The sequence below is a fragment of the Cherax quadricarinatus genome, chromosome 22, assembly GCF_038502225.1.
Source record: "Cherax quadricarinatus isolate ZL_2023a chromosome 22, ASM3850222v1, whole genome shotgun sequence".
Classification (NCBI taxonomy): Eukaryota; Metazoa; Arthropoda; class Malacostraca; order Decapoda; family Parastacidae; genus Cherax; species Cherax quadricarinatus.
The window spans coordinates 34,537,555-34,555,062 of NC_091313.1; positions in this window are offsets into that span (position 1 = coordinate 34,537,555).

A 17,508-nucleotide genomic window follows, 5' to 3' on the forward strand; every position below is an offset into this window, starting at 1 on the left:
TGTACCTTGCTTAATGCATGTAAGAAACATAGGAGTACCTCAATACCCAAAAGGAGAGAAGCTGCTCTTCAACTCACTTAAAAGAATTAAGAGCTATAGCTCAACCCTTGCAGGAGGGTGAGTATCTTCAAGAGGCTCTGAATGTTCAGCATAATGCACCCAAGAAGCCTATTATTTTAGGCTTGACAATTTCGAAAAACCCAGAAACTGTAGATCAACTCCCTTAAGAGGTACAGGAGGTATAAATCAGTGCTGATAAGAGGCTCGGGAGCTGGATCTCAACCGAGTTAAACACCTGAAATTCAAGAGAAAACTGCTAGAAAAAACAACTGAGTAGTTTTCCAAAGAATTTCTTATTTTTATTTTTTCATTGCTTGTGTTGGATTAAAAAATGTAATTTGCGAAATATCGCTAACAAAACCCAACAAAAATATATTTCTTTAGATAAGACCCCCTCAAGGAAGGTTCCTTGATGTTGGTGAGGGGCTCTTGATTTAGGGAATTGGATCTGTGCTCCAGTTCCCCAAATTAAGCCTGAATGCCTTCCACATCTCCCCCAGGCGCTGTATAATCATCCGGGTTTAGCGCTTCCTCCTTTATTATAATTTAGATAAGACACTCAAGTGTAGAAGGTTTGAAGCCAAGACAGTGATGTGTTCTCAAGGCATCTTATAAAAACATCTAAATTTGTTTAATAAAATATACAAATTGGCAGTTACACATATAAAAACTATTTAACAAATCTATAAATGAAAAGGAAAATTAATATAGCGATATAAATGAAAGCGTTTTATATATTAAATCATATATTGAGAAGTGATGTGTTTAACGCTTAAAAGTATATTGGAATGTTCTGTTTAACGCTTAAAAGTGTATTGGAATGTTCTGTTTAACGCTTAAAAGTATATTGGAATGTTCTGTTTAACGCTTAAAAGTATATTGGAATGTTCTGTTTAACGCTTAAAAGTGTATTGGAATGTTCTGTTTAACGCTTAAAGGTGTATTGGAATGTTCTGTTTAACGCTTAAAAGTATATTGGAATGTTCTGTTTAACGCTTAAAAGTATATTGGAATGTTCTGTTTAACGCTTAAAAGTATATTGGAATGTTCTGTTTAACGCTTAAAAGTATATTGGAATGTTCTGTTTAACGCTTAAAAGTATATTGGAATGTTCTGTTTAACGCTTAAAAGTGTATTGGAATGTTCTGTTTAACGCTTAAAAGTATATTGGAATGTTCTGTTTAACGCTTAAAAGTATATTGGAATGTTCTGTTTAACGCTTAAAAGTATATTGGAATGTTCTGTTTAACGCTTAAAAGTGTATTGGAATGTTCTGTTTAACGCTTAAAAGTGTATTGGAATGTTCTGTTTAACGCTTAAAAGTATATTGGAATGTTCTGTTTAACGCTTAAAAGTATATTGGAATGTTCTGTTTAACGCTTAAAAGTGTATTGGAATGTTCTGTTTAACGCTTAAAAGTATATTGGAATGTTCTGTTTAACGCTTAAAAGTGTATTGGAATGTTCTGTTTAACGCTTAAAAGTGTATTGGAATGTTCTGTTTAACGCTTAAAAGTGTATTGGAATGTTCTGTTTAACGCTTAAAAGTGTATTGGAATGTTCTGTTTAACGCTTAAAAGTGTATTGGAATGTTCTGTTTAACGCTTAAAAGTGTATTGGAATGTTCTGTTTAACGCTTAAAAGTGTATTGGAATGTTCTGTTTAACGCTTAAAAGTGTATTGGAATGTTCTGTTTAACGCTTAAAAGTGTATTGGAATGTTCTGTTTAACGCTTAAAAGTGTATTGGAATGTTCTGTTTAACGCTTAAAAGTGTATTGGAATGTTCTGTTTAACGCTTAAAAGTGTATTGGAATGTTCTGTTTAACGCTTAAAAGTGTATTGGAATGTTCTCTTGAAGTATTTAAACATAAAGGAAATGAACAATCACAGTGCCAAGAGTTAGTTATAATTAATTCCAACACAAGGAGAAAATATGTGAACAATTTATGTTTTATTTTCTTGGTCACAAGGAGAGTAAATTATATACTATAAAATACTATAAACAATTTGTTTTATTTTCTTGGTCACAAGGAGAGTAAATTATATACTATAAAATACTATAAACAATTTGTTTTATTTTCTTGGTCACAAGGAGAGTAAATTATATACTATAAAACACTATAAACAATTTGTTTTATTTTCTTGGTCACAAGGAGAGTAAATTATATGATATAAAACACTATAAACAATTTGTTTTATTTTCTTGGTCACGAGGAGAGTAAATTATATACTATAAAACACTATAAACAACTTATGTTTTATTTTCTTGGTCACAAGGAGAGTAAATTATATACTATAAAACACTATAAACAATTTATGTTTTATTTTCTTGGTCACAAGAAGAATAAATTATATGCCATAAAACACTATAATAACAAAGAGAGACATTATTTACGACTTACACTGCACTAATACTCTTATACTTTCACGTGACATAATTGTTAAACTCGAGAAGTTATCTTTCACTCTTTAAAACTACCCCTCAAGGAAGGTTCCTTGATGTTGGTGAGGGGTTCTTGATTTAGGGAATTGGATCTGTGCTCCAGTTCCCCGAATTAAGCCTGAATGCCTTCCACATCCCCCCCCCCCCAGGCGCTGTATAATCCTCCGGGTTTAGCGCTTCCCCCTTGATTATAATAATAATAGTCTTAAAAACTACAACTGCCATGATGCGTTGCTTGGTACCTAATTAACGATGTAAACACTGGTCGGCAGATCCAGGCTCCTGGGTGCTTGGTACCTGCCAGAAAATCACTTTCATCACTTTCATCACTTTCTTTACCTTCAGCAACAAATCATACATTTCATACATTTCATACACTGTTGATGGAGTTAATTATAATCACAACTTCAAACAAAACTAATAAATATGCCTTAAATAAGCAGCAATCGGAGTAGTGACACACAACACACATCCTACTGTGTCACCGGTCGTCTTCAACAACTTCCTTCATCACGATGTGACTTCATCTGACGTTACATCACCACCCGTGCATAAATGTATTAATAACCTAATTATAACAGTGTGTTTATTATATTAACTTATAATGATTTACTAAGAAAATAATAGTTTACTTAAAAAAAATAAGTGTCGTTATGCAATAATTGACATAAACCCGTCGGGATCACACAGAGCCTGGAGGATTGGTATATAGTGAAGTTCTCCAAGGACGGGAAGCACAAGTCACATTCTTTAGATCAAGAGCCCTCACCAGCATCATGGAGCTTTCCTTGAAGGGAAAATTACTTAAACTCTGGCTAATAAATAATCGGTCATAATTATAACAGTAGAGGAGAAGTGACGCTGTCAGGGTACATGATCATAGGACTTGAAATGGAAGAATACGTGGTCAGTTAATCCTTCACCGTTCCTAAAGCCTGTACGGGCTTTAACTCAGGAGATACTTTGTAAACATTCACGGGTGCCCAGTCACACACGACGTTGCTTCTGGTCAAGAGGGTAACTCTGGTTCACCTCCCACCCTGGCCAGCTGGGTAAGAAAGATGCAAAACAGTATTCCCAGAGACTTGACAACGGATATTTTATGAATGAATTAACCCAAGACCAACACGTCTCACACCTGGAGGTAAGTTCATGAAAATTTCTCATATAGCTAAATAGTGACGTAAAACTGAAGGATCTCTGCGTTAATTGTCCAGGAAAAAAGTGAGGCCTTTGCTAGCATTAAAGACGTTAAAGAGGTAACCAGGTTATTTCCCGCTCGTGTAGTCATCATACATTGTACTTCAGTACGGGCAGTAGCAAAGCACATTTCTTGGACGCTCATTTGAACGACTTTCAAGAAAATCTGGAAGGTTTTTGTGAATTGTAAGGTGAAAGCTTTTTCCCAAGATATAAAGGAGATGGAGAGACTGTACCGAGGTAAATGGAATGTTAACATGATGGCCGACTTTTTCTGGATATGTGGTTGATAGTGAAGAAATATTGAAGTCAGTTTCTGACCATCGATTCACATACTGATTCACAATTTTAAGAGTTAGATCATTTTTCAACATATTCAGGGATATAATTTGAGTAATATTTAAATCATGTGTGGTGATAATGAAAGCAACAGTTGCATACTAGATTTTTAGTGCATAAACTTTCTAGATCATCAGCAACGTCCTCAAGCAAGAAGAGCCTTCAAAATCGGTGACAGCCACACAAGATGATAGTGATTTTGAGGTATGTTGTGACGTGAAAGATGATGACTCGCATCGTGATGTTGTCGACCAATATACATCTTGTGTCTGACTCAGGGAGACATAGAAGAAACTCTTCTGAAGAAAATGAATGATACTTGTAACATTCATTTTTTTAATTTTAATATTTGAAGTATAGTTTTTTGTCCTCCTTTCAAGAATTTTTACATTCTCTGTCATTTAGTTATAAGCTTCACTGTCCTTGTCTTATATTCCCTTCTTACTCTACTTTCCGTTGCCCGTGTAACAGGAATAGTTCTAATGTGTAATGAGAAACATCCACCCCAACCTTCAGGAAGACGTTACTAATGTGTAATGAGAAACATCCACCCCAGCCTTCAGGAAGACGTTACTAATGTGTAATGAGAAACATCCAACCCACCCTTCAGGAAGACGTCACTAATGTGTAATGAGAAACATCCACCCCAGCCTTCAGGAAGACGTCACTAATGTGTAATGAGAAACATCCACCCCAACCTTCAGGAAGACGTTACTAATGTGTAATGAGAAACATCCACCCCAGCCTTCAGGAAGACGTCACTAATGTGTAATGAGAAACATCCACCCCAACCTTCAGGAAGACGTTACTAATGTGTAATGAGAAACATCCACCCCAGCCTTCAGGAAGACGTCACTAATGTGTAATGAGAAACATCCACCCCAACCTTCAGGAAGACGTTACTAATGTGTAATGAGAAACATCCACCCCAGCCTTCAGGAAGACGTCACTAATGTGTAATGAGAAACATCCACCCCAGCCTTCAGGAAGACGTCACTAATGTGTAATGAGAAACATCCACCCCAACCTTCAGGAAGACGTCACTAATGTGTAATGAGAAACATCCACCCCAACCTTCAGGAAGACGTCACTAATGTGTAATGAGAAACATCCACCCCAACCTTCAGGAAGACGTCACTAATGTGTAATGAGAAACATCCACCCCAACCTTCAGGAAGACGTTACTAATGTGTAATGAGAAACATCCACCCCAACCTTCAGGAAGACGTCACTAATGTGTAATGAGAAACATCCACCCCAACCTTCAGGAAGACGTCACTAATGTGTAATGAGAAACACCCACCCCAGCCTTCAGGAAGACGTCACTAATGTGTAATGAGAAACATCCACCCCAACCTTCAGGAAGACGTCACTAATGTGTAATGAGAAACATCCACCCCAACCTTCAGGAAGACGTCACTAATGTGTAATGAGAAACATCCACCCCAACCTTCAGGAAGACGTTACTAATGTGTAATGAGAAACATCCACCCCAGCCTTCAGGAAGACGTCACTCGGAAACTCATGACAGACTTACAACTACTTGAGGAACTGGAACACGAGTCTCCAGCTTCTATGTTGAACCCCTTACCAGCATTTTATGCAAATATTCACTTTGGATTTAGTGGAACAAGTTGTCTACCATACAAACTCTTATGAACACCAAAGGAACGTGGAGACGACATTCAGTACTGGCTCGTCTGAGATGATCTCCTTCACTGGAATCACCATTTTTATGAAAATTACTCAACCAGCAATAAATGGACTTCTGGACTACGTAAACTAGTTTTCCTCACGTTGCAGATATAATGATAACCAAAATATCCGGGCAAATTCAATGCCATTTGCACTTCAGTGACAACAATTAGAGTTGAGAATAAATTCCTCAAACTCCAGTCTGTAATAGACTTCCTAAGAAAACAGTTCAAGAAAGTTCCAAACACTCATTTTCAGTCGATCGATGTCTTGATGCTGGAAGCTTGAGGTACACATCAAGACCAAGCCAGTCAAATTAGCTATTTATGCATCGGCTAATTTTCGTACCAGCAGAAGAGAGTACACTAAACAGAAACACAATTCACCTTAACAAATCACCAAGGTAATGACTAAAGCCAAAGTGAAAAGACGATTACTGAGCAACTATTCGTCTGTCTGGTGAAGTCTTGTTCGGTATAATATCACTACCAAGAAGGCAGATTTCCTGTCTTCATGCCATCATAGCTTGCCATTATTACACGACCGTCATTAACGAAAGTGACATGTCCACCCACCTCTATAACACTGAATTTACCATCTCTAAACCAGCACTGGTTTATGTTTATGAACCGCTCATTTCCAGGTGTCCCACAGTAATTCTCCTGATTATCCTCTCCAAAACTACGCATGATATTTACTCTAAAGAACAAAATGGCACAATACCGTGACACGAACAATACCGGCACATAATAAATGTTTCAAGTCGGACCGAAACGTCATCATAAATTCCTCTCTCCTACGTTTTGTTTAGTTTAGTTTAATATGTTTATTATGCACCCCATACCCATCCTGTGGGCGGTAGTCAAAAGATTACAGAGGTACATAATTGGTCCAGGGACTGGACTCCAAAGTTTTGATAGCTGAGCAAGTTACAGAGGTAATGAATTCACAATTTACAAAGGTAATGAACTCATAAATTACAAAGGTAATGAACTCCAGGTAGGTCTAGTCACAATCATGACAAGTTACAAAGGTATTTACAGATTACAGAGGTACGTAATGGGTCCAAGGACTGGGCCCCAAAGTTTTGATGGCTGAACTAGGTACTCTCCTACATGCGATTCATTTGTTGACGTTTACACTAGCCTGAAGAATAACAATATCTGTCTGTCTCGTTTCTTAATTACTGGAGCTATATCTTCTCTCTTCCACACCTCTGGCAGGTGTAGTGAATTTAATAACTTGTTTAATATTACGAACACTTAACACCAGTGCTCCAGCCTCCTCTCTCACAGCCACGGAAATAATAATCTACGTCCAGTGACTTGGAGAAAACCAGCATTATCAGAAATTTCCTCACCTCATCTCCGGTTATGTACATTATGTCGAACACTTGCTGGAGCTCTATTACTCTTTGACTTTATGGTAATATGTGTGTGTGTGTGTGTGTGTGTGTGTGTATGAGATTTCACACAATAGAGAAAAATCATTACACAACGACATTGTTTGAACATAATCCTCTACCTTCACATTTTTTCCCTATAACCTAAACTTTCCTCGAAATATTTCCTTCCGATTATTGTTCAATTTTAAATTGTTTTAATAAATAAAAACCGAATGTTCTCCACTAGAGGCACATACTTCCCCATGATGCACTGACACTATCCATTACTGAGGTTGACGCAGCGAGCGCAGAGCTGCTGACCTGGACTGCGCTCAGGACCTTACAATAATGGCACATTAACTTACAAGTTATGACCACACTGGTCACCGTAGTGGCCGTAATGTGTCATGGAAACATACGTGTTCTGCTCCTTCAGTTAATTATTAGATATACATCAATGACCAATGACCATTTAAATTTATATTCGAAGAAAAAGTATTATTACAATAATAATTCTAAAATGATGGTTCTCTGTAGGGCTTTATGTAATATTCACTCTTATCAATTGTACTTATAAGAGTGTATAAAAATGGAAGCCAAACTATCCTAAATTCAGCCTAAAAAGACTACACTTTACTTAGTGAATTAAAGCGATCTAAACATTGCTGGTAATTAGCGAGTGTAATAATAAGAGCAAGAACACTGTTCATGTGTCATAAGTCAGTCACTGATAATGTTCATAAGTTTATTCTCGGAGAATTACAAAAAAAAAAAAAATACAACTTAACCAAAGCGTCCTATAATAAGCTCCTCTGAAAGTGAAACATATTGGAAGCAAATAATAGATTAGGAAGACAGTTAACCGGTGGTAAGGGACAGAAAAATATTATTTTAATTTCAAAGAAATAATGTTTCAAAAATTAAGTCACAGTATTAATTAATGGGAACATGTGTGAACTCTCTCTCTCTCTCTCTCTCTCTCTCTCTCTCTCTCTCTCTCTCTCTCTCTCTCTCTCTTTCTCATAGCACATCAGCTGTCTTCCACCAAGATAGGTGAGGCATACAAAGAGTATGTTACAATTTATTCAGCGTATGTCACACTCCCATATAGGCTGCCTCTCAACCAGCTAAGGGTTTAACGATCAAAAGGGTGCCCGTCGTTAAATCAGTACCTTGGTACATTGACGAATCACAGACAAGCTCGCCAAAGCCGAAGCAACGTAATTCACTTGCAGGAAGCTTTTGGCAGACTTGCCTACCTGCTGGTTGAGTACGATGCACTCTATCTGTCTTCTGCTTTTGTCATCTGTCACCATCGTGTACTCTTATTATTATTCCATCTGTATATAGTGTACATAATTGTATAGAGTAGGTGAAGGCAAAATCTACATTATAGTCTATTGCTGAGTTTGTTTGTTCTAATTCCCATTATGACCATGTCTCACAGGCCATTTATTACCTGTGTTTGTAATAATAGGGTGACCAAAAAAAAGAAACAAAATTTCACCATCACTCCAACGCTGTCTTTCCAGAGGTGCACAGATATTACAGTTCAAAACTGCAAATATCCCCAGTCCAGTACATATTGCTACGTGTCTGTCAAAAAAATATCAACATATCATCCAGCTTCTCTTCGCATGGGCCAAGGGTCTCTGAGCCTATGCAAACAAACATATAATAATAGGAAAGTTCACCACATTTTTTAGACTTTTGGGACTCCCTGAAGCTATCAGCTGCCCCTCCTTTGTCCCTGGTGTACTGGAGATAAGTATCAGCCAGTGTGGCTGTACATGTGTAGTCCTATACCACCTGCTTCTCGTCTGTCCAGGCTTGAAGGATGATTCCATCTGGATGCATTTGGTTGCCAGTAGATCTGCATAGTTTTGGTGGCTTCCTTATTACTGGGCATCCGGCTTTTGCCAGGTTCTTCTTGACAATGTTATTAACATCTCCCTGCCTTGCAGTCTTTTCCCTTGGATCTCCGGAAAACGAGATCATTTACCCGAATCAGTATGCTGCTTCACTGCTGCAGATGCATCTATGTTGGGCGAGACTAGGGGCTGCAAGGCGAAGGGTAACACCAATGTGGATTATCTGTTGGTGGAGGCGTGTGCCAAGGAGATGCGGACGGCCAAAAGGAAATCACTCGCATGAGGAGCTCTCACAGCCAGTGTGTGTGTTTTCCTTTGTGAGTACATGTACATTATTTGCAAAATATAATAGCTTTTAGTACACTAGAGTTGTTTGTCTCATGGTGCACACACTGAGAACTTTCTGTAATCCATATTATAATAGGGATAAAACACATGACATGTAGCCTCTTGTAGTAGATAGATTTTAACTCTCATTAAGCTGCATAATAAATAAATCTCATTAAGCTGCCAAATATATTACATAATAAATAAATGGTTTATTTTTCCATTAAAAATCTAAAATCAAGATTTTAAAAGTTATGAATATCGAAAACATCACATGAAAAAAGAAGAAAGATCCAAAAAAAAAAAAAGAAATAATATACATAAAACAATGTAAAACGAACAATGTAAAAATTTTAATAATTTAAATAAAACAACAAAAGCAACAGAATTTTACAGTAATTATAATATATGTAGGATGCAAGAATGATGTTAGAATTACCGACAATATGTTAGGTAAAAGGACATAAGTGTAACTAATACGACATTATATTGTGGAAAAATTTTGCTTGATTAAGCTCCTGGAGAGCGAAACGTTGCCACAATAAATTATCACATTAGTTGCACTTGTGTCCTGTTACCTACTTACTTACTTACCTAACATGTATGTAAGATGTTCCTGTGTAAGATTAAAGATAAAATGAAGTAAGATGCAAGTTGTCTTGATGTATATACAGTGTAATGTCTGAGACACTAGCAGTGAACTACACTCAGTGTGATGTATGGGACACTAACAGTGAACTACACTCAGTGTGATGTATGTGACACTAACAGTGAACTACACTCAGTGTGATGTCTGAGACACTAACAGTGAACTACACTCAGTGTGATGTATGTGACACTAACAGTGAACTACACTCAGTGTGATGTATGTGACACTAACAGTGAACTACACTCAGTGTGATGTCTGAGACACTAGCAGTGAACTACACTCAGTGTGATGTATGGGACACTAACAGTGAACTACACTCAGTGTGATGTCTGAGACACTAGCAGTGAACTACACTCAGTGTGATGTATGGGACACTAACAGTGAACTACACTCAGTGTAATGTCTGAGACACTAACAGTGAACTACACTCAGTGTAATGTCTGAGACACTAACAGTGAACTACACTCAGTGTAATGTATGTGACACTAACAGTGAACTACACTCAGTGTGATGTCTGAGACACTAGCAGTGAACTACACTCAGTGTGATGTATGGGACACTAACAGTGAACTACACTCAGTGTGATGTCTGAGACACTAACAGTGAACTACACTCAGTGTGATGTCTGAGACACTAGCAGTGAACTACACTCAGTGTGATGTCTGAGACACTAACAGTGAACTACACTCAGTGTGATGTCTGAGACACTAGCAGTGAACTACACTCAGTGTGATGTATGGGACACTAACAGTGAACTACACTCAGTGTAATGTCTGAGACACTAACAGTGAACTACACTCAGTGTAATGTCTGAGACACTAACAGTGAACTACACTCAGTGTGATGTATGTGACACTAACAGTGAACTACACTCAGTGTGATGTATGGGACACTAACAGTGAACTACACTCAGTGTGATGTATGAGACACTAGCAGTGAACTACACTCAGTGTGATGTATGTGACACTAACAGTGAACTACACTCAGTGTGATGTCTGAGACACTAGCAGTGAACTACACTCAGTGTGATGTATGGGACACTAACAGTGAACTACACTCAGTGTGATGTATGAGACACTAGCAGTGAACTACACTCAGTGTGATGTATGGGACACTAACAGTGAACTACACTCAGTGTGATGTCTGAGACACTAGGAGTGAACTACACTCAGTGTGATGTATGGGACGCTAACAGTGAACTACACTCAGTGTAATGTATGAGACACTAGCAGTGAACTACACTCAGTGTGATGTCTGAGACACTAGCAGTGAACTACACTCAGTGTGATGTATGGGACACTAACAGTGAACTACACTCAGTGTGATGTCTGAGACACTAGGAGTGAACTACACTCAGTGTGATGTATGGGACGCTAACAGTGAACTACACTCAGTGTAATGTATGAGACACTAGCAGTGAACTACACTCAGTGTAATGTATGAGACACTAGCAGTGAACTACACTCAGTGTGATGTATGAGACACTAACAGTGAACTACACTCAGTGTGATGTATGGGACACTAACAGTGAACTACACTCAGTGTAATGTATGAGACACTAGCAGTGAACTACACTCAGTGTAATGTATGAGACACTAACAGTGAACTACACTCAGTGTGATGTCTGAGACACTAACAGTGAACTACACTCAGTGTAATGTATGAGACACTAACAGTGAACTACACTCAGTGTGATGTCTGAGACACTAACAGTGAACTATACTCAGTGTAATGTATGAGACAATAACAGTGAACTACACTCAGTGTGATGTATGAGACACTAACAGTGAACTACACTCAGTGTGATGTCTGAGACACTAACAGTGAACTACACTCAGAGTGATGTATGGGACACTAGCAATGAACTACACTCAGTGTGATGTCTGAGACACTAACAGTGAACTACACTCAGTGTGATGTATGAGACACTAGCAGTGAACTACACTCAGTGTGATGTATGAGACACTAACAGTGAACTACACTCAGTGTGATGTATGGGACACTAACAGTGAACTACACTCAGTGTGATGTATGAGACACTAACAGTGAACTACACTCAGTGTAATGTATGAGACACTAACAGTGAACTACACTCAGTGTAATGTATGAGACACTAACAGTGAACTACACTCAGTGTAATGTATGAGACACTAACAGTGAACTACACTCAGTGTGATGTATGAGACACTAGCAGTGAACTACACTCAGTGTAATGTATGAGACACTAACAGTGAACTACACTCAGTGTGATGTATGAGACACTAACAGTGAACTACACTCAGTGTAATGTATGAGACACTAACAGTGAACTACACTCAGTGTAATGTATGAGACACTAACAGTGAACTACACTCAGTGTAATGTATGAGACACTAACAGTGAACTACACTCAGTGTAATGTATGAGACACTAGCAGTGAACTACACTCAGTGTAATGTATGAGACAATAACAGTGAACTACACTCAGTGTAATGTATGAGACACTAGCAGTGAACTACACTCAGTGTAATGTATGAGACACTAACAGTGAACTACACTCAGTGTGATGTATGAGACACTAACAGTGAACTAGACTCAGTGTAATGTATGAGACACTAACAGTGAACTACACTCAGTGTAATGTATGAGACACTAGCAGTGAACTACACTCAGTGTAATGTATGAGACACTAGCAGTGAACTACACTCAGTGTAATGTATGAGACACTAACAGTGAACTACACTCAGTGTAATGTATGAGACACTAACAGTGAACTACACTCAGTGTAATGTATGAGACACTAACAGTGAACTACACTCAGTGTAATGTATGAGACACTAGCAGTGAACTACACTCAGTGTGATGTATGGGACACTAGCAGTGAACTACACTCAGTGTGATGTATGAGACACTAGCAGTGAACTACACTCAGTGTGATGTATTGGACACTAACAGTGAACTACACTCAGTGTAATGTATGTGACACTAGCAGTGAACTACACTCAGTGTGATGTATGTGACACTAACAGTGAACTATACTCAGTGTGAGGTATGAGACACTAGCAGTGAACTACACTCAGTGTGATGTATGGGACACTAGCAGTGAACTACACTCAGTGTAATGTATGTGACACTAGCAGTGAACTACACTCAGTGTGATGTATGTGACACTAACAGTGAACTACACTCAGTGTGATGTCTGAGACACTAACAGTGAACTACACTCAGTGTGATGTATGGGACACTAGCAGTGAACTACACTCAGTGTGATGTATGGGACACTAACAGTGAACTACACTCAGTGTGATGTATGAGACACTAGCAGTGAACTACACTCAGTGTGATGTATGGGACACTAACAGTGAACTACACTCAGTGTGATATATGAGACACTAGCAGTGAACTACACTCAGTGTGATGTATGGGACACTAACAGTGAACTACACTCAGTGTGATGTATGGGACACTAACAGTGAACTACACTCAGTGTGATGTATGGGACACTAGCAGTGTCTCATACACTGTGAAACTAAACACTCACGCAAAAATATTTGAGAAAACAATTTTCCAAACAGCAAAAAAAAAAAAAAAAAATCCTCGACCTGTCAGACAAAAATTAGAATTACTGAAACCCACATTTAAAATTAATTAGGTTAAAAATATCTTTTATACGACTATTCGAAAAGTTTTCCAAATATTTTTTATTTAGAATTTACACTGAACGTTACCGAATTTGACTCAAAACAATAAGAAAGATATGTAATAGGCGCAGTGTACTCGTCTCTTGATCCGAGGAAGGTTTGCCTGTATTCCGAAATCCCAGTTCCTTTGTGTGTCAATGCATGTGAGTGGAATAGTGCAGAGTGCGGCATAAGTGGGTAATACAGTTCAGTATTATTGATGGAGATCTGAAGGGACTCAGAAGATTTATTCATAAGTCAACATTTGGAAACTAATATTCAAATTTCTTTAAAAAAATATTGTAAATACGGGTATATAAAGTCCGAATCTAATTAAAAACTTTCAAAGAAATCAATGACACAGATATCTTAAAATACACAAGCAAAATAAGCATAAAACCGCTCATAAATTACATTATCACTTACTGACAATGGAAGTCATAAAGGTAATCCGATGCAGAACAAAGAAATTTTAGCATAAAAAGTACTATTTAAATTTTTCCAGTGTCTTTGAAAAAAAAGCGAATTAAGATTTACACAGGCTAATGCAAATCCGAACTTTAATGAACATTAAAGAACACTAAGATGATTAGCATAGCTAAATAATCATTGACTTATTTCCGATCAGAAGAGATATTCTCCATTTATGTCACAGAAACCAGTTTGATAAATAATATTGGAACATGATAACTTAAACAGCTTAAGATGAAGAAATTGTTTTATTTGAGAAAACATATCATCATTATTATGAACGTAGGTGTAGTCTAGTGGCCTGCACACCTGGTTGTAGCACAATAAGCAGGTAGAAACGAGAAACGAGCAAAAGACAGTGGTGAGTAAATAATTATAAATGTTTCCTTCACTAAACAACAAGCAGTTATATGTATAATGTTATCAGAGGATATGTAGGGAAAGGCAATTTACAAGCAAGAGACACGGTAAGAACCGTCTTCGTCCAGACTAGGAGGTAAGTTTGCCAATGTTGACTCACAAGTGTCCAACATCGCTTCACAACTCTGACTGGCTGTCCTGTCATTGACTTATTTAACCAAGTTGCTAACATAACAAGGGGGCCCCACTCATTATACTCTTAGCATTTTCTGACAAACCTTAATTTTTAGCTAAAATATGCATTAATACTACTTGAAAAAGAAAATTAATAATATGAATTGGCTTACTTTTAAATTAAAATGCAATTGCAACAGCAGTTTACATTAAAAGTGTTGTGATAATGTAGGTCATAATGACATGAGTGTGTAATATACGTTGAATTAAATTTAACGTATTCCAAGCATGCCACAAGCACTAAAAGTTTCAAGCTGACCAGATGATGCATTTCCCAGGCTTTGCACAGGATATATCAGAATTTGTGCCTACACAGCCTAAACCCATGAAACGACCCATCCATTTCATATGATGAATCAACCATCGAAGATTGATGATGATTATTATTGTTTTATTTTAATCTGGGGAAAACGCTAAACTCGAAGGGGACAAGTAATGTCTGGATGATAAATCATTCATATTCAATTCCGGTAAGGGGAAAATAAGTTCAGTTACTTGGAAAAAATAATGAAATAAGGGAAAAATATTGGGACAACAAAAGAAAAAAAATTGAAATAAGGTAAATAAGGGAAAAATAATGAAATAAGGTAACTAAAGGAAAAATAATGAAATAAGGTAACTTATGGAAAAATAATGAAAAAAGGTAACTAATGGAAAAATAATGAAATAAAGTAACTAATGGAAAAATAATGAAATAAGGTAACTAATGGAAAAATAATGAAATAAGGTAACTAATGGAAAAATAATGAAATAAGGGAAAAATATTGGGACAACAAAAGAAAAAAATTGAAATAAGGTAAATAAGGGAAAAATAATGAAATAAGGTAACTAAAGGAAAAATAATGAAATAAGGTAACTTATGGAAAAATAATGAAAAAAGGTAACTAATGGAAAAATAATGAAATAAAGTAACTAATGGAAAAATAATGAAATAAGGTAACTAATGGAAAAATAATGAAATAAGGTAACTAATGGAAAAATAATGAAATAAGGGAAAAATATTGGGACAACAAAAGAAAAAAAATTGAAATAAGGTAAATAAGGGAAAAATAATGAAATAAGGTAACTAAAGGAAAAATAATGAAATAAGGTAACTTATGGAAAAATAATGAAAAAAGGTAACTAATGGAAAAATAATGAAATAAAGTAACTAATGGAAAAATAATGAAATAAGGTAACTAATGGAAAAATAATGAAATAAGGTAACTAATGGAAAAATAATGAAATAAGGTAACTAATGGAAAAATAATGAAATAAGGTAACTAATGGAAAAATGATGAAATAAGGTAAATAATGGAAAAATAATGAAATAAGGTAACTAATGGAAAAATAATGAAATAAGGTAAATAATGGAAAAATAATGAAATAAGGTAACTAATGGAAAAATAATGAAATAAGGTAACTAATGGAAAAATAATGAAATAAGGTAACTAATGGAAAAATAATGAAATAAGGTAACTAATGGAAAAATGATGAAATAAGGTAAATAATGGAAAAATAATGAAATAAGGCAACTAATGGAAAAATAATGAAATAAGGTAAATAATGGAAAAATAATGAAATAATGTAACTAATGGAAAAATAATGAAATAAGGTAACTAATGGAAAAATAATGAAATAAGGTAAATAATGGAAAAATAATGAAATAAGGTAAATAATGGAAAAATAATGAAATAAGGTAATATAGTAATCTATTTCTAGGTTAAAAGTCGCTAAAACCCGTGCGAGGAACCTTCAGTGATCACGTGACAACAAAAATATGGGATTGGCCTATGTAGCGCTGTGTATAGTGCCTCATGCTGTGTACAGTGCCTCATGCTGTGTACAGTCCCTCATGCTGTGTACAGTGCTTCATGCTGTGTACAGTGCCTCATGCTGTGTACAGTGCTTCATGCTGTGTACAGTGCCTCATGCTGTGCACAGTGCTTCATGCTGTGTACAGTGCTTCATGCTGTGTACAGTGCCTCATGCTGTGTATAGTGCTTCATGCTGTGTACAGTGCTTCATGCTGTGTACAGTGCCTCATGCTGTGTACAGTGCCTCATGCTGTGTACAGTGCCTCATGCTGTGTACAGTGCTTCATGCTGTGTACAGTGCCTCATGCTGTGTACAGTGCTTCATGCTGTGTACAGTGCCTCATGCTGTGTACAGTGCTTCATGCTGTGTACAGTGCCTCATGCTGTGTACAGTGCTTCATGCTATGTACAGTGCCTCATGCTGTGTACAGTGCTTCATGCTGTGTACAGTGCCTCATGCTGTGTACAGTGCTTCATGCTGTGTACAGTGCCTCATGCTGTGTACAGTGCTTCATGCTGTGTACAGTGCCTCATGCTGTGTACAGTGCTTCATGCTGTGTACAGTGCCTCATGCTGTGTACAGTGCTTCATGCTGTGTACAGTGCCTCATGCTGTGTATAGTGCTTCATGCTGTGTACAGTGTCTCATGCTGTGTATAGTGCCTCATGCTGTGTATAGTGCCTCATGCTGTGTACAGTGCCTCATGCTGTGTATAGTGCTTCATGCTGTGTACAGTGCCTCATGCTGTGTACAGTGCCTCATGCTGTGTACAGTGCCTCATGCTGTGTACAGTGCCTCATGCTGTGTACAGTGCCTCATGCTCTGTATATTGCCTCATGCTGTGTATAGTGCTTCATGCTGTGTATAGTGCCTCATGCTGTGTATAGTGCCTCATGCTGTGTATAGTGTCTCATGCTGTGTACAGTGCCTCATGCTGTGTGTAGTGCCTCATGCAGTGTACACTGCCTCATGCTGTGCACAGTGCCTCATGCTGTGTATAGTGCCCCATGCTGTGTATAG